The 16,638-nt window shown below is 33.5% G+C and overlaps 1 pseudogene; it reads left to right on the forward strand.

Moving 5' to 3' along the window:
• The first annotated feature begins 1,641 nt into the window (after positions 1-1,641).
• Positions 1,642-16,422, forward strand: LOC127728905 (DBH-like monooxygenase protein 1; annotated as a pseudogene).
• The last annotated feature ends 216 nt before the right edge of the window (positions 16,423-16,638 follow it).

A 16,638-nucleotide genomic window follows, 5' to 3' on the forward strand; every position in this document is an offset into this window, starting at 1 on the left:
CTTTGGATAATTATCTGTTAAACACAAGCCATTGTTTTCAATAAAGCATTTAAAGCGTTTATCTCTTGGTCTATCATCCCTAAAGAGGGAAGCATTCATGTCTCCACATAACATAACTTGGTACCCAATATGATGGTACTTTTCTATTATCTCTTCTATTTGCGAGAGAATGTCAATATAAAGTTCATCTCCATGTTTATTATGAGACGGCATGTAAACACCAATTAGACATAATGGGTTATTTGAAATGTTAAAAGTTAAAACAACTATACGGTCATTACCATCAGATGTAAATCTCACAACTCTATCAATATCTTTTCTCCAATAGACAGCAGTGCCACCAAAACCTCTATTTCTTAAAAATATCTCTGTATCTAAATCATCATCTACGGATTTTGCTTCACATATATGTGTATCATTTACTCCTTGTAGTTTATGTTTATCACATGAATATAGCCAATGTTCTTGTACAAATAGTATGTCACATTTTTTTAACACATTTACAAGGTAGAGTTGATTTGATAGAGCATTCTGCACATTAAGAGTTCCTATTGTAAATTGGCGTGTATGGCCTTCTGTGTCGAGGCCCGGCCGTGCTCTAAAAAATGATGTTGTTCTCTATCCTCAGTACTCAATATTGGTTCTTTGACTAGATTTTGACTACCACAATCCAAGTTTGTTACATTAGCACTATTTTCTGTAGGAATATTGTCTTTTTTCGGCTCATTATCCCTGTTTTTTGATACAGTAGTATTACATGTAGCTAAATTGTCTACGTTTTGGCATTTTTCAGGTATTGGCGACTGGCCAGCTATATCTTGTCGTACTATAGGCTTTTTACAATTTTGTCTCTTATGATTCTGTATGAGTTTCTGATCACTCGGTATATGTTGCCTTGGTTGAAAAGGTTGGTTTGTATTGTGGGGTTGCTGGCTAGACAATATCGGATTTTGGAAAATTACGGTCTGATTAGCATACTGACGGCTATTTTGTTGACTGTATAAATGTTGGTTACGAGATTCCTGCAGTTGGTATGAAGCCTTTGCATGCTGATGGCTTTTCATAAGAGCAGTTGTCTGATAATTTCCTGCTTTAATATTTATCGAGTGTGCCACATTATGAGGATGTACTATATGAGCAAATTGTGTTGTAGTTGGATGGTATAGTTTTGGTGGTGCCGTTGTAAAGGGCTGATGAAAGACAGGCGGTGCTGTTGTTATCGGCCGATGTAATACAGGTGGTGTTGTTGTTAACGGCTGATGATAAACAGGTGGTGCTGTTGTTAACGGCTGATGATAATCAGGTGTTTCCGATACATTTGATTGTAGTTGTGGTTCATATGGTACTGTGCTGGTTCCCTGTTGTGTCATACGATCCATCTTTGCCTTCAGTTCACTTACTTCTAGGTGATGTTTCATAGTTAGTTCGTGGATAGTGAATTTATGCTGCATTTCTATCTTCAGTATGTCTAGTTGGGATTTGATTGTAGCTTCAAATTGACTTAGTCTGTTATTCAGAGTATTTGTTTGTTCGTTCTGTTCATACGCTGTACTCTCACTGGCAATGTTGTTACTATTGAGTTTTCTCTGGAGAAGTGTGATCGTATTTTCATAATCTCGGTTTTGCTCCTCCAGCATAATGATGCGGGCTTTATGGGCTGATAACTGCTCATCTGTTTCAGTATAAACAATCTTCTTATTTCTCTTTGTTTTTGCTTTTGATAAGTTTTGGTCATAGCTTTGATTTACCTCTGAGGCACTTGATTCTTTTTTGTCTCTAATGAATATTGTTTTTTCCAGTGTTTCTTCACTATGTGATATTTCTTGGCTATATGTAGCTAGATTTTTCGAGCCTGTAGTAATTTTCCCCGTTTTGCTCGGATATTTTGTCCTATTCTCAGACTGTTCGTTAATCCTTTCTTGTGAAGACGGAGGTAAGCAGATTCCTTGTATATCATTGACTTCTATAGTTGAAGATGTCCTTGTGGTGTATCTGTTTCTATCAGCCGCGCTTATATTTTCAGTGGGGTCATCAAGTATATCATTTCCTATCGGCTGTGTAATAGATGGTGTCATGACACCTTCTGTGTCTGTTTCAAGATCAAAATATTCCAAACTTCTATGATATTCATCTTGAATTGCAGTTGCACAGTCATCTTGATCAAGTAGGGTACAGAGATGGCATGTGTATAGCATATCAATATCATTAGTATGTAAATCAAAAAGCTCATCAGATAAGACAGTACAGTATTTGTGTAGCCACATGTCGCAGGCGTTACATTCTATTGAGTCGCTATCAGTTACTTCAAGTTCACAAATGGGACAAATATTATGATCTACACTGTCCTTTCTATTTCTAGATTCATTAGGATATACAATAGTTTTTGGTGGATTTTCAATTGACTTCAAGATGTTCCTTGGAGACATGTACATGTTTGAATGTTTATCTATGGTCTCTGGGCTGTTTGTACACTTGTGTATTTCATCACTCTGATTTTTATTTGAATTATATTTTACCATGTTAGAGGTTTGGGTTGTTGGTTTAGGCTGATTTGCTAGAACTGTCAGACAGATTTCTAATATTTTTTCATTCACCAATTTCACCTCCTTTTGATTCACAGTTTCTAAAATTTCTGGAAGGTCATAACATATAAAGTTTTGATATAACCTGCCGTTAACGTCCATTTTACTTGTTGTGTTGAACATATTAATTCTAAAATGTTGCCGCTTGTCACTATTAGCATTTCCTTTCTCTTTGATGGAGAGGGACTCTTCAACAATAGCCTTTTCTAATAATCTGTTATTAGTTTTGCTAGTCTTAAAAGTTTTACTATATGTTTTTGTATTGCTATTATCATAGAATTTATAGATGGCCTGCTTGTATAGCTCATATGCCCCTGGTGTGAAAGTCATAACTAACGTACCTCTTTTCAGTTGAATATCCACATTGTGTTCTCTTTCAGCAGCTTCGATCTTTTTTACCATAGCATTTTTCTCATTTAGTTTATATTTCATTTGAATTTCAGATTTGCTAGGAGTATAAAGCTCTCTCGGAGTTATTTTTCTACTTGGCCTTGATTGAACTATGGAGGTCGCCATCTTGAATAGATCACTTCCGGTAAAAGTTCAAACTAAATGACAACACTTTAAAAAGTTTCTAAAACACTAAAATCAGGTTTTCTATAGTACGTCTATGTAGGAGGTTCTTTCGGTATTTAATGTTAATAAAATACGCTAAAATCGAATAATTTAAAAGGTCCAATGTCTATGTGCTGCTATATACATGTGCTGTAAAAAATCACTCATGCACGGCGGAATAAAAACTGACTCAAGTTCATCTTAAAATGTTTGTTTAAGAGTAAAAAGTCTGTAAAACACTAAACTTGGTAAAAATGGTGCCACTATACAGTAAAATACCTAAATAAAACGTGATTGTTGGTGCTAAAACTTAAAAATATTGGGAGTGCTCTGTGCCTTTCCTTGCTTCAGTCCGCCATCTTTAATTAACCACCATAGAGCAACAGATGTCATATTTGTTTTTCGTTTATTTATTTCTCTGTTCATAACTTTGCAAAAATTAGAATCTCAGCATGATAAACGTAGGTATACGAAGGGGAAACTTGCTATCTGAAAAAAATAAGGACCAAGGCAATCTGCCTTTTCTTTTGTACATACTTATTTTAAGCAGTTAAACAAGTTCAACAAGATTGGAAAGTTGAAGCACCCCTTTAAAAGTTTTACGAACGCAGTCATGATTAGGTTGACCGTTATGGAATATTTGTGTCGAAGATGACCACAGATATGTTTCACTTGTCATAACCACAGTTCCCGTTCTCTATTCTTCAATTTCAATATTATCGAATGCGATTTATCACAGTATTCAAGTTTTCCCTACCGCTTACCGTGGCCTATCAGAGAACCGTGAGGGGCGGATCCAGGATTTTATGTTAGGGGCGCAAACTTAAAATTTTTTTTGAGGTAAAATTATCGAAATATTCTTCTAGAGTGTATAGAGACAACCGATGCTTTGCAAATTTTAGGGGCGCACGCCCGCCACACTCCTGCCTGTATCCGCCCCTGGAGAACATGAGTTCATTCCCGATTTTTGACGGGGTTAGTGTTGCTCAATATTTATATATATAGTTTTCTGTGAAGTGTTTTGCCTGCATTATCTTTGTTTACTTTTATAATGGTAAATAGATGTTTAAAGAAAGTCATCCCTATACCATAATCATTGAAGCGTGTCAGCCACAAATTTCATGTATTCGCTCTTGTCATTCATGTAAAAAAATATATGCCACAGTCTTATCAACTATTTGAAACTGACTAGTCAATATGTTCAATATGTCTAATGGCCGATGCAATGTACCCGATCGGCATTTTCTTGCTTCTCCACTAAGCATTAAGGAGTAGGAGCAAAAACTGGTGGGGTCGAAGGGGACCAATAATTCTGACTATCAATATTTTTCCACAGTAAAAGTTGACTTGAAATGTTGCAAATTATATATTTATGAATCATTTGTGCATAATTAAAAGTTTGGTAACTCAAATTTATTTTCAAAGTATATTTTTGCAAATGGTCTTAATTTGCTAAGAATTTGCTATATATATATATATATATATATATATATATATAGATAAATAAAGAACTTTGTAAAAGTTTTTTGATTGATTTTTGCGGTAGTCATGTTCTCGTTACGTCTCATATCTATATATTGCTTCAATCGTATTCATTGACATTGGCCCCAGGTTTTAATCCCGTAATAACTAAATATGAGTACATGGTTATACGATGTTTCCGATCTTTTAATGAAGCATCCGAAGCCAGAAACGGGAAGTATATGTCTTTACGAATTCAGAAAAGGCAGACATTTAGTTATAGGAAATTTCTACATTAAGATAAAAGAAACAAAAGTTATAAGGTATGATTGTGTTTGTATCAAATTATTGTTGTCACGAGAATATGGTTCAAAATGTGGGGGTTGAAATAAGATTCAAAATGATGGGGTTATAATCCTATATGTAGGGGGTTATAAAACATGGGGGTTAAGTAACCCCCATATAAGAAGGGGGTTCAGTCAGATTACTTAATTATTGGTATGATTCACTTACATAAATGTTAAACACGTTTCCATAATAGAACAAGTATTAGATGTAGTTTTCTCATATCTGAGTGACGTTAGGCCACGAAGATATGAGACGACTACATCTGATTTACCGGCAGAGAAGTAATAAATAATTTTTTTTTTCTTGTCCTATAAAGAGCAATTAGTTTTGATAAAACATGAACAGTGTCGTTATCTCAATTTTCCAGATGCAATAACACTTTCAGAAGATGTTTTGATAGTTATGGATTTGGAATGAAATCTTAATTGTGTCTGTTTTTCTGTCATTAAATTGATACCTTATCACTGATTTTATATGGCAATATGAATCGCTGTACTATTTTTTCTTTTTATGGTTTAATTGCCAAAACCTGAATTTTCGCTGATACTTGAAATGATAACACTTCTATGTAAGTGAATTTATTGCAGTCCTGTTATTCTGATAATTTTAGATCTGGACTTAATCTATATGTGAAGCTGATTCAGATGGGGATGGTCGCACTAATGGACAAGAACTTGGAGATCCCGACTGTTTATGGACTGAGAATACCAGTCAGCTGTTCACTAATTCTACAATCACCCATCCAGGTAGGGGTCATACACTGTCTATCAATTACAGTAATAGTTATCCCATGAGGACGCGGTGTGTCACTGACACACCAAGTCCGATTGGGATAACTATTTTACATCCCAGCTGTTTTAGATTAGACGAAAAACCATTTACAATTCATAAAATCTAGTTTAGAACGCCACACAACTATTATAATTTACTTTATATATTACTATATAATATATACCCTTTATGTCCCCCGAACACGATGTTTAAATATAAAACCATGTCAACTAGCCCCACTGGCCAATCGGCCCACACTAAATCGCCACTTTCTAACAACTCACCCCACTTGTGAATAAGGGTAAAATCCCATTGAACAATCAGTCTGACAATTCGCCTTATTTATGAAAAGGGTTAAAATCCCACTGAATAAAGGTCTGCCAACTCGCCCCACTTATGAAAATATCTTGCTTCCTTTAAATATGTTAAATTACTGACAGTTAGTATCCAGTCGTCCTGGTCTAGGGGTATGTGTCGTGGGTTGATATGCTAAAGGTCTTGAGTTCGAATCCCAGCATAGACAATGGATTCTTTCTACATGTGTCTTTTCTCAATAAATAATTCGACGTTTTATTGTGGATTTATCATTAGGTATTCCCGCCAAAATGTTACAAAACAAAGGAAAGCATGCAAAACAAAGAAACTCAAGCTGGGGTGATCTGGTAGGGATGATCCGGCTCAGATCACCCCTGGTAGAACAAAGGAGCTGGGATGTAATTATAAATAAATAAATAATGGTCTTACATGTGTTAACTGTATTTAAGGTAGTCTATTTATATAAAAATCAGAATGTTACAAAACAAAGTAGTCTATTTATGTATATGTAAGAGAATGATAATCCCTTTCTTCATGATTAAGTACGAGCGTTAGCGAGTACTTATCATGAAGTAAGGATTATCATTCTCTTACAAACTTAGAATATTGTAAAGTGCTCAAGGCTCAAATGATCTCTTGGTTGGTTTTACTCAGAATTAGTTTCATTGTCAGTGCAATGTTTATAATTTATGCATGACTTCCTTTTTAGGCATTTCATTTATGGATTAGTTTTAGTGATGTCAGGACTTTCTTATAATTTGGGAGTATTAAATAAAAATGCATTTTAGACATTAGGTGACACAACAATACAAAGAAAAAGGTAGGAATTGTATATGTTTCCTGATTGTGAGTATGAATGTAAATCATGTAATATTTGAGTGAGGAATTACCCTTTTTTTATTTACAGTTTAAATCAACAAATACATTTGAGTTACAACTAATTTTATTTCACAGCCAATATTTTGGTCCGGCTTTTTAAATCAAATACTATTTCATTATGTCAGGGGAATGTTCAAATAAAATGATTTTAAAAGATTTAAATATATTCAAAAATTAAATTCCTGTTTTATTTTATTTTATCGGAACATTGGAAATAACTCTTTTTTCCCAACCGCTGGTCCAGTAATCAGAGTTTTGGAAAGCTAAAGATTTTGGTTGTTTTTGATTTTAAAACTTTTTTTTTGTATTGCTTTGATATTGTTTAATTTTTTAGTAATTTGAAGTTATTAATATTTTCATAATTAATTAAAGCTACCAATTTTACTGCACCAGTAAACTTCAACTTATTTTGATTTTTTTGTTTGTTTCACAATTCAACAATCACTGTGTGATAAATCCTTTCAATCTGATAAATGTGCTTCGGGGCAGTTGTTACTAATTTATAGAAACTCTTTGTTTTGAACTGTAAATAGACCCAAACAATAGGATAATCCTTTACTAAGAACATGATTTACATTCATTCTTCACAATTAAGAGACATCAAATCCTACAATTTCATTGGTCGAGAGCACTTTGCTATATTCTAAATAAAAATCAGAAAGTTACAAAACAAAGGAAAGCATGCAAAACAAAGAAACTCAAGCTGGGGTGATCTGGTAGGGATGATCCGGCTCAGATCACCCCTGGTAGAACAAAGGAGCTGGGATGTAATTATAAATAAATAAATAATGGTCTTACATGTGTGAACTGTATTTAAGGTAGTCTATTTATATAAAAATCAGAGAGATCGCCCATTCATGTATCTGTTACCAGATGATATACCTGCACATTTGCAAAGTAGTGTATAAATCTAGTTATGTGAAAGGCTGTGGTCTATCTGTTGAATAATAGCTTATTTACAATATCATAAAGTTCATATTCTACACTTGTCTCGCAAATTTGTAATTGGGTCTTTTCAGGGGAGTTGTGCATTTTCGTATAGTGTGTTAACTGAATATATTTGTCATTTTAGGCATTTGTGAACCAACAGAAAGCGAAAACTGTAGAAAGAAGAATAAATGGTTGAAATGTGATGACAATAATTTTCACTGTCCTTCAATCCAAGACGATCCTGGTTAGTATGAAAACATATGGTTTTATATATAGTTACTAAGATCATATTTATTTCGCTTTTTTGCGATTTATTTTTCTGTTCTTTTCCGCAAACGATGGTGACACAACCGATATTTAATAATAGTACATTTTTTTTATAGAATGATTAAGGATTGAGCTGATAATGAGGGTTTGGATGGGGTTTACAGAACAGAGAATAATGGGCAAATACTACAAAAAAATGGACCAAAAAAATAAAGAAAAGAGAAAATTAAATGGGCTAAAAAATGATTAAAGAATAGAGAATAATGGGGTGCAAAAATAAAAAAAATTGAGAATAATGGACAAAAATATTAAGAATTGAGAATAATGGACAAAAAATATAAAGAATTGAGAATAATGGACAAAAAATGTAAAGTATAGAGAAAAGGGATGAAAAAGTTAAACGGAATACAGAATTGAAGGACCCACCATCCCCTTGATAATCATATCAATAGTCCCAATGGCTCTTTGAGTGTATACAGTTGCATTTACGATATCTACCGATTAGAATACCAGATTTCATATGTCTTTTTTCAGATGTTAAAGAGTTGACATTGAGAATTCCAAAAACTAAAGTGCAACACAAAGGCAGTAGATACATATGTACACACCTAACTGTACCATTGGATGGAGATTATCACGTGATTGCTGCTAAACCTTTCATTGACAATAGACGTGTTGTTCATCATATTATACTTTTTGGATGCGATGCTGTAGGTCTGTACTATTTACGGTTGTAACTATTTAAATACGGTAGTTATTAATCAAATATAACATTTCATGCAGTCTTAGTTTTTCTGAAGTTACCTCTATTGGGAACGCCAAACGATTGGCAATCCAGAAAAATAAATAAAACTCATTGCACATGCATATATGATTCATAAAGTTTTATCTTGATCGTTAATACTCATTATGAGTTCCATTATTCACACATTAATTTTTCATTCAGAGAATCAGCCCAGAGTGAACGAGGCGAGTACTTGTGATTCTAAGGGAGGACCTTTGTATTGTCGTATGGTGACAATTTGGACTTTTGGTGTCAAAGGTGAATGTTTTCCTGCTCAGTTTGGTATCCTCATTGGTAATCACGGCTTTACCAGGTTTATGTTACAGGTCAGCCATTTAGTTTAATGTCAATTCTTATTTTCAGAAACCTTTTAGAAACGCATGTAGCGATATCGGATAACAATGTAAACCCAAACGACTAAACCAATCCCAAAATAAGCAAATTGCACATACTAGATTTAGATTTTCATCTTATGTACATTAAAATTGTTTTTCGTTTTTTCTTTGTCCGTCAAAAGTTTAAATCTTGCTACTAGTAAATTAAAGTTTTTTTTTCAACAACTATAGCATGAAATCCAGCTTGATCAATGGATTTCTATCACGTGAAAAACTTCGTTGAGCCATTGTGGCGCAACCTTGACAAGACTGCATTTATTTCAAAATAATTCAACTCAGCTCGATGTTTTGTTATATGATTGTTGTAGATGTAATTACAAAAAAATGAATTTTCCAGGTTCACTGGCAAAACTCTGAAAATAATGTAGTCCAAACGGACAGTTCAGGAATGACTTTGTATTACATTCCAACACTGCGACCATATAATGCTGCCATCTTAAATATCGCTCAGAATATGTTTCATTTGGCACCAGGACAATCTGAGGTCAAAGTTGAAGGGACATGTACTGGACAATGCACGAAACGTGAATTCCAAGGACCAATATACATCCATTCTTCAGGGAATCACATGCATTTGTTAGGTTAGTATGAAAGTACTGTTTTAAATTCGAATACCAAGTTCTTCTTTCACAATGAAATTTGATAATTTATGCTACCAGAAACCGAAACCAGTTTAGAGGCAACCCATACGCCCTCAGTGTGCAAGGCAATCTAAGTATTTCTGAATAATGGTCGTCATGTAGGCTCGAGACCAAAAGAATGGACAGAAAAACATGGTTTGAACACATTTTCTGTATAGAATATTAAATTACTAAATGTCTTGAAGTAGATTGCGGGATTTATTTGCGTTTTCTTTAATATTTGAACGCTTTTGACATTAGGATAGTCTTTATTCTACAAGAAAGAAATATAATTATTAGAATATGGTTGTGAAGTCGTTTGTTTGAATGCGTCAATGTTAACGTTTGAAGAAAATATCGTTTGGTTGCAAAGTGCCATTGTTCCTTATACTCACTAACATCTCCGGGGGGGGGGGGGGGCACTTCCTATATACAAGGTGATAGGACGTGCCGCTGGAATAGGTCACCTTTTCAAGCTTGAAAATATGTGAATAGGTCGGGAAAACTATCCAAAATATATGATTAGGTCAATAAAGTTCCCATAACCTCTTCGTCTCTCATCTTTCTTGGTGTTACCGTCTGTGTTTTTATCAACCAATTTTTTTCTTTCGACACTTTGGAATTCCACTCTTACATTACACACCACAAGAAACCCAAACAATATGGGAAAATGTTACATTTTCACCTACACAATATATGAAAAGGTATGCATTTTTGAAATCTAAATTACATGAAAAGGGTTGGGTAACAGAACCCCAGCGGCACCCCTATCAATAAAGTATTGAAGTAGGCCCCCCGGAGACTAACATATATTGATTGCTTGTGTTTTTTTAACCTACTGGACTCTTCAAAAGAATTTTTACTAGGGTGATAAAGTATATATAGTTAAAAACCTATATGGATGAGTCTTTAATCCAAACAAAGTAATATTTTAAGGATATTGTTTACAATTGGTTTATTTATAACATAAACATACAAATCAGGCTCTACATTTTCAGGTCGGAAACAAAGACTAGAACAATATCGGAATGGTTCTTTAATCAATATAATCTCAGATGAAGATAACTTTTCATTCGACAAACAACACTGGAAAGTGTAAGTGTTATTTTAAATCCATACTTTACTTGTTACATTATTAATAGAAGATAAAGCAACCAAAGGCACCATTAAGTTTAATGCTTGTTAAATATGCAATAACAGTCATCAGAAATAAATGTATGATACCGATTTTAGTTTACATAGCACGTTTTTCTTTACTAGTAATATTCTTCACCTTTTATGAAGTTTATATTTAAAAGTAACGTTGTTTTTTTTCGCGCTACCTCTCTAGCAACTTTTCATACTACCGAACTTACTATACTGGGTTAATTTTCAAGGAAAAATCATGCAAACAACATAACGAATAAAGTAAGACATCAATATGTACGCATCGGTCTCGTCATAGAAAAGTATTTATACCGTATGTCTAATTATGCAAGTCGCCTCGAGTTCTGAATTAGATCGAGACAACCACATCCATATCACGAATATTTCATTCCATGAACTTGAAAAGACAAAAAATAAATATGTATATACAGTGACAACAATGGACGATGTCTCCATACTTTTTGTGAAGTATTTATCAAATTAAAGAAAAGAAAATGCACCGAATTCTTTTGATTCGATCGATGCTCATTTCTGAATTTACTTTGACCACCCGAAAAGCTTAGAGCCTATTTGGAAAATCAAATTAGTGCGTTTGAACATATGGTAATAACATAAACGGTACCAATTTTTCTGCACCATATGCGCATTTCGACAATCAGTGTCTCTTCAGTGATGCTCGAGGCCAAAATATTTGAAAATCCAAAGCTCATTAAAAATATGAAGAGCTATAAACAAAAAAGGAGCAAAAAGTATAGCCAAAGCCAGGCATGGAATCAGAGCTTTGCATGAGGGAGATACATTCCTTAATTTTAAATGATTTCCAAAATTTTGTACTGGCTACTGGGCTGGTGATACCCTCGGGGACTATCAGTCCACCAGCAGAGGCATCGACCCAGTGGTAGTAATAACATAAACGGCACCAATTTTTCTGCACCAGATGCGTATTTCGATAATCAATGTCTCTTCAGTGATGCTCGAGGCAAAAATATTTGAAAGTCCAAAGCTCATTAAAAATATGAAGAGCTTTAAACAAAAAAGGCCCAAAAAGTATAGCCAAAGCCGGGCAAGGAATCAGAGCTTTGCATGAGGGAGATACATTCCTTAATTTTAAATAATTTGCAAAATTTTGTAACAGCAAATTTTAATAACATAAAATCCGTATGTTCATGCCAGTACCAAAGTACTGGCTACTGGGCTTGTGATACCCTCGTGGTCTATCAGTTCACCAGCAGAGGCATCGACCCAGTGGTAGTAATAACATAAACGGTACCAATTTTTCTGCACTAGATGCGCATTTCGATAATCAATATATCTTCAGTGATGCTCGAGGCCAAAATATTTGAAAATCCAAAGCTTATTAAAAATATGAAGAGCTATAAACAAAAAAAGGACCAAAAAGTATAGCCAAAGCCGGGCAAGGAATCAGAGCCTTGTATGAGGGAGATACATTCCTTAATTTTAAATAATTTCCAGAATTTTGTAACAGCAAACTCTCAGTCCACCAGCAGAGGCATTGACCCAGTGGTAGTTATAACATAAACGGTACCAATTTTTCTGCACCAGAAGCGCATTTCGACAATCAATGTGACCAACATGTCATAAAAAAGATATCTAAGCCCGTGTAAAGTTTATTTTCCTTTGCAGTTCTAATCTCTATATCTGTATATATTTGAACATTTATTTTTTGAAACTTCATTTAAATGTACATAGAATTAATAATTCAATAGTCAATGCAAAGACTTTGACTATACTGGGCAGATGGTTTCAGTATTAGAGGAACAAAATAGTAATTCAAACTAAAACAAATATACTGAAATTCACGGTTCTATACGCATTACTGCATGCATCTTTATCGAGACAAAAGAAATATGAAAGTACCCAAAGGACATTCATAATAGGTACACAGTGTGGAATGCTTAAACTAAAGATATATGAACAAGTTGCTTTCTTTAAAAAAAGAAATGCAATCGTGAACCTAAATTCCTGTTTAGAATGAAAGATCAGATAATTGATTTTATAAAGAAGCATGATTTTACCTCATTTCTATTTTTATATAAGATGTAGATAAACTTACATGGATTCTTAATGAAACTGATGTTTTATGTTGAGCATCATTTTCTTGTTAAAGAAATCATTTATCTCTCTCCCGTTCCTCAGTCGCTTCCGATTGATAACATTACAACATGATAAATAAGAGGCAACCACTGTATGTTAATTCCTTTCTGATATGCTATTTGGAAATTAGAGGTAGCTTCCTGGCTGAAGTCGAAATGTAACTGTGAAAACAGTCTTTGTTGTAAAGAGGTTTAATGAAATGAGTCATGATTATTAGTTGTTGTAGCCTGTTTGAAAATAGTTCAAAACCCTAGCTATATTCTTATTTGTTAATCCCAAGCTAAAACCATTTTGGAAAACCAATTACACTGGTTTGTATGGTTTCGTCATTGGTTATCATATTCAAGATATGCTTGATCTCAATTTTTTATACCCCAGGCAACAAACTCCAATCAGGTATTTAGAGTAGAAACACTTTGAAACCTCAACTTTATACTTAAATCAGTTTGTTCAAACAAATCTCACTTTTTCATTTCATAATATGTCCTTTTGTAAATTATCCAACATATAATGAAGTTGTTCATTTGTTGTTTTTTACGAGTATGTGACAGAGGGAAGTAGGAATAACAGTGCCAATTCAGTATAGCCCATGCCCAGTACGCAATTTAAAAATTATGTTTTTGCAATCGCATGCCCGTTGAATACGGATATTGATTTTAAGAAAAGATAATTTGTAACTCAGTTGTGCTATTTTTTCTTATGAATACAAACGTTTTTATATCGTCTAATTTGTTATGATATCGTCCCATTTTGTCGCCAAAAAAACGCTCTAGGCCTCTGTCAACTAGACCCTCTAAATTCGCTTATGAATACAGATTGCCTCGATTTCTTGAAAACATTACGTTATTCCCAAAAATTTCACTGATTCTTCTTTAGGATGGACATGAAGGTGTGCACCAGCTACTTCAACTTTATATCTGATTTTTTTTTTTGGGGGGGAGGGGGTTCATATACCAAAACAAAAGAATTGACCATGCCATTTATAACTATATTTTTTTGAAGAGAGTAGTCGACACACGTGCTTTGGAAAACTCACACATTTTTCTATAAAAAATTAACATACACATCTCTAATTTTATAAAATAATCTGGAATATTCATCTTCCTGTTACTATAACTCTTTGGACAATTGCTAATATTTTCGCAATCACTTACCGTTGGTAACTTAAGTATAATAGTTTTCAATCCAAACATCGAGAAATATATCAGACTTCATTTGTTTTATTTCATAGACCATAAGTTTTAAATAAATAGAGAGTCATCACCTCAACTCTAAAGAATATCACTCATTGTCAGTAAATCGTTTTATATCTATAGAATTATTTTAAGGACTCAAACGCATATTCATTTATGAACTGTTTCGACATGACATATAATTTCTGCATTTAACACATCTAAAATGTGCCTTTAAATTTCGTCATAATTTCCAGGGTTGACTAGTATTTTGCAATAAGATTAAGTATGGTTTCTTTACATAAAACAGAAGATGTTGTATGATTGCAAATGATGGTAAGATTGCCAATAAGACAACTTTCCACAAGATACCAAATGACACAGAAATTTAAAACTATAGGTCACCGTACGGCCTTGATGAACAATGAACAAAACCCATACCGCATAGTAAGCTTCAAAATGCCCCGAAATGACAAATTTAAAATAATTCATATGAAAAAACTAACTGTCTGATTTCATTGCATTGTCTATTATTCTAATTGCTTTTTTCCGTTATTTTTATTTTGATGCAAATGTAGAGCCTTAATCAATATAAATAGAAATTTATGCTGCGTTCACACGTAATTCGAATTCGATTCGCATTAACTAATTCGAATTAGTTTAATTCGCATTCGAAACGTTTAACGTCCAAACGTAAATTCTAATTCGAATTGCAATGCGCGTCAAATTCGCTTTACTGTCCTAACGACGTTAACTTTTAATTCGTATTAACAAAAACGCATTTCTAATGCGAATTGGATAATGCGATTTAGCCAATTCGAATCAATTCGAATTAAAAAAAGAAGAGTGTGTGAACGCGATTAGCGAATTCGATTCGACTTCAATTCGAATTAAATGTACGTGTGAACGAGGCATCAATATCTTATCTCTGATCATCTATCATCATTCAGTCTCTATAAAAGGCAATCATTATTTTATCTCTGACCCTGTATTAGTATTTCACTCTTGCTATTGTATAATTTATGCATACTCAACTTTTCTGTTATCCGTCATCTCAAATATCAAGCTTTAAAATTTAATTATTTTTTCAGAATCCTCATCATACCGCTTAAAATATTTTAATAATTTGAATGTTTATCAAAAATGAAATATCTGATATCTGCATTTTACACATCTCAACGACTCTTCAAACGGTTCAGTTTGTTTTTTTTCGAATTTATTTTCTTTTTATTTCGATTTGTATTTTGATAACGATCAAAGATATTTTGTTCTAATATTTTATCAATTAAATAATAAGATTATAATAACTCCATTTTTGCTATTTAAAAAAAAATAGGAACATTTCTTAAAAACTCCTTAATTACTGCATAAACGGACTTATTTTCTAATTTCGCTAAAATGGCTCAGCTTTAAAAACGCCTAACCATTGACGGTAATTTTTTCGCTTAAAATCTAATTTCCAATGTTTACACAGCTTGTATTTAAGAAAACTTAACATATGCGACTATAATTCAATTAACTACTGATGTAAAATATCAATCAATCTCGCTATAGAAACTGTAAGACGCTAATACATATTCATTAGGCCAATTAATTACCTATTACGCAGGTGGCCATAGAAAAGAACAGATGTATTTCCGGTATTCCGAAAGACTACAATATCAATTAATATATATGCGTGAACCCCTTCACGCAATAAATACTCGTATAACTCTCAATAACAATGCTTTCAACGGATATCTGTGGTTTTATTTCAGACACGATCCACCAATAGAAGTACAACCTGGCGATGACTTACGAGTTACCTGTACTTATGACACGACTTCTAGGAACAAGACAACATCGACTGGACAGGGAACAGAGCACGAAATGTGTTTAGCCTTTTTAACCTTTTACCCTGTTGAGAATGTACATTCTAATTTAAGTTGTTTCAAATGGCTCAACATTCCTCATTGTCTTATTTTTGATTTAATGAATTTTGCGAAAAAGGTGAAGGGAAACCCATTTTTAAATATTGGGATGAAGGCTGCAATGAATTCTTTACAGAATCATGGATAAGATGTATCACCATACCCAGTCATTAAGAGGGGTATTTGTGTTTTAGACATAATAAATCATATGCCTAATATGACATGTGTTCTGTTGTCTTGTGTGCCATGCAACAGAAGCTAACAGTTATGATATGCAACTATTCCAGTCACAATTACGTTCGATAACTCTGCATGTTACTGGTTTAAGTAGGATTATGTAAAAATTACTGGTTACCCGTTTTATGAATGATTTAAAGAAAATTGAAAA

This window comes from Mytilus californianus, unplaced genomic scaffold (genome assembly GCF_021869535.1).
Source record: "Mytilus californianus isolate M0D057914Y unplaced genomic scaffold, xbMytCali1.0.p SCAF_2, whole genome shotgun sequence".
Classification (NCBI taxonomy): Eukaryota; Metazoa; Mollusca; class Bivalvia; order Mytilida; family Mytilidae; genus Mytilus; species Mytilus californianus.